The sequence below is a fragment of the Macaca fascicularis genome, chromosome 8 (assembly GCF_037993035.2).
Source record: "Macaca fascicularis isolate 582-1 chromosome 8, T2T-MFA8v1.1".
Classification (NCBI taxonomy): domain Eukaryota; kingdom Metazoa; phylum Chordata; class Mammalia; order Primates; family Cercopithecidae; genus Macaca; species Macaca fascicularis.
In genome coordinates, this window is record NC_088382.1 from 80,405,737 (window position 1) to 80,408,728 (window position 2,992).

The window sequence follows — 2,992 nt, forward strand, 5'->3', positions numbered from 1 at the left end:
TTTTTTTCTTTCTTTTCTCCTTCCCTCCTTCCTTCTTTCTTTTCTTTTTTTCTTTTCTTCTTCTCTTTTCTTTTCTTCATTTTAGAGACAGGGTCTCACTCTGTCACCCAGGCTGAAGTGCAGTGGTATAGTCCTGGGCTCATGCCACCCTCCCATGTCATCCTCCGGAGTTGCAAGGACTACAGGTGCACACCACCATGCTCAGATAATTTTTATTTATTATTTATTTTATTTTTCCTTTTCTGTTTTGAGACAGAGTCTCACTCTGTCGCCCAGGCTAGAGTGTAGTTACATGGTCTTGGCTCACTGCAACCTTCACCTCCCAGGTTCAAGTGATTCTCCTGCCTCAGCCTCCTGAGTAGCTTGGATTACAAGCATGTACCACCATGCCCAGCTAATTTTTGCATTTTTAGTAGAGATGGGGTTTTGCCATGTTGGCCAGGCTGGTTTTGAACTTCTGACCTCAAGTGATCGCCTTCCCAAAGTGCTGGGATTACATGCATGAGCCACCACACTTGGCTCAACTTTTCTTTTTTTCTTTTATTTTCTGCCTTTTTATTTTTTACTGTTGATTTATTACAGGTCCCCAGGGCTTTATCTTTATTTTTTTTTCAATATCCTGTTTGGCAGCTTCCTTGGCTCTTTTTACCCATATGCAGAAGAGCTGGGCAGGCCACGTGGAGACAGGCAAAGGCCTTGGAGTTCTTCTCCTCCTCAGTGATGACTTGGGCTTTCTCCTTCTTATAGACATTCTGGATGGGCCTAAGTAGTCCTGTCAGCTACTGGGGCAATTTCAGTTCTTCAGCAGAACTGTCTCCCTTCTTGGGGGCCAAAGGCTTCCTGGGGAAGAGGATGAGTTTGGAGCGGCACTCCATCGGCACTGCACATTGGCTTGCAAGGACTCAGTGGACTTGTTTTACCTTCTTGGATCCACAGAGATGCCAGTGTTCTGTGCCACCTTCTTGTGAATACCAACCACCCTTAACTCGCCATGCTGAAGCCCTGGCCAGCATGTACTCTGGTGTGATATCTCACCGTGCAGCACCTTACTATGGGCCAGATGGGTCCAGACGTGGATGAACCATGTAGCCACGCAACACTGCCAGTGCTTGTGGAAGTGGGATTTCAAGATCATGCCTTTTCTGCTGAGCTCCATGGCTGACTACGGCCCTCCTGTGCAAGAGAACAACCGAGGGGGAAGGGCTCAACTTTTCTTAAATGACAAAGAAGAAAGAGAATTTAACTGTAGTTTGCTGTTTTTAGTAGCCTGGTATGGCAATTCACACCAGCTATTTGAGGTTGAACCTTACTACTTACCAGTGAGAATTGTTAATTAAGAGGAAAGAAAATAAAGTAACGCATAGAAAGTTCAATGAATACATGAGACTTAGGAGCGTTAGAAATTTGAAGACAGGCACTAGCTGGGAATAAATATGAAAAGGGATAATTACTTATAATACTCAGAGCAATAAAAAGTAGAAATGACAATATGTTTTCTTAATAATATCAACAATGAACACTATTTTTTATCATAGTAGTAAAAAAAGTTTTTATATATATGTATATACACACACACACACATATATATATATATATATATATATTTTTTTTTTTTAGACAGAGTCTTACTCTGTTGCCCAGGCTGGAGTGCAGTGGCACAATCTTGGCTCACTGCAACCTCTGCCTCCTGTGTTCAAACGATTCTCCTGCCTCAGCCTCCTGAGTAGCTGGGATTACAGACACGTGCCCCCACACCTGTCTAATTTTTGCATTTTTGGGAGAGACGGGGTTTCACCATGTTGGCCAGGCTGGTCTTGAACTCCTAACCTTGAGTGATCGACCCTTCTCAGCCTCCCAAAGTGCTGGGATTACAGGCATAAGCCACCACGCCCAGCCAAAAGTTCTGATCTCATGCTGTTAATTTTTTAAAAAATTCAAACCCACAGTAGCTTTTTATCTACTGCAGTGCTGACAATGAACCCAGACACGATCAACATTTCCGGAAGGTCTTGCAAGAATTGCTTGAAGAACAATTGATTCTATTCATATTCTTTTCTTTATTCCTGTTCATAAACTTACATGGACCTATGGAGCTACAGTGAATTTTTGTTTTTAGAGACAGGGTTTCACTCTGTCACCCAGGCTGGAGTGCAGTAGCATGATCACGGCTCACTGCAGCCTTGACTTCCTGGGCTCCAGCAATCCTCCCACATCAGCCTCCTGAACAGCTGGGATCACAGGTGTGCACCACCACACCTGGCTACTTTTTGTATTTTTTGTGGAGATGAGGTTTCACTGCGTTGTCCAGGCTGGTCTCAAACTTCTGAGTTCCAGTGATTCACCTGCCTCAGCCTCCCAGTGTTGGGATTGCAGGTGTGAGCCACTGTAGCCAGGCCCTCTCTGTCAAATATTGATGGACATTTGAGTTGTTTTGAGTTTTGAGCTATCATGATTAGTCCTCTTATGAACACTTGTACATGACTTTTGGTGTACATATAAGTATCTCTTGGCTATACATAAAGAATAGAGGGTTTGGGTAAGTTCAGCTTCAGGAGATATTATCAAACACTTTTTCAACATTGTTACAAATGTGCACTTCCACCAACAGTGTCTGAGAGTTCAAATTGCTTTGCATTCTTGCTTAAATTTGATATTGTTGTCTTATTATTAATGTTAGCTATTCTGGTGGGGTACAGTGATTCAAATTTGCATTTTGATTTTAATTGGCATTCTCCTGGTGATTAATAAAGTCGAGCAGCCTGTCATATGATTGTTGTTTTTTTTTTGAGTGTCTTCTTTTATGAAATGCCTATTTAAGTCTTTTGCCCATTTTTCTGTTGGGTTGTCTGCTTTTTTCTATTAATTTGTAGAAATGTTTCACATATGATAGTTATGATTCATTTGTTATATATAGGTATTACAGATATGTTTTTCTACTTGGTAGCTTTCTTTTTCACTTTTTTTTTTTTGGCATTGTAGCCTTTTCACTCTT

The 2,992-nt window shown here is 41.7% G+C and overlaps 1 pseudogene; it reads right to left on the minus strand.

The window, feature by feature from the left end:
* Positions 1-409: 409 nt before the first annotated feature.
* On the minus strand, positions 410-1,156 carry LOC102138336 (large ribosomal subunit protein eL13 pseudogene; annotated as a pseudogene).
* Between the last annotated feature and the right edge of the window lie 1,836 nt (positions 1,157-2,992).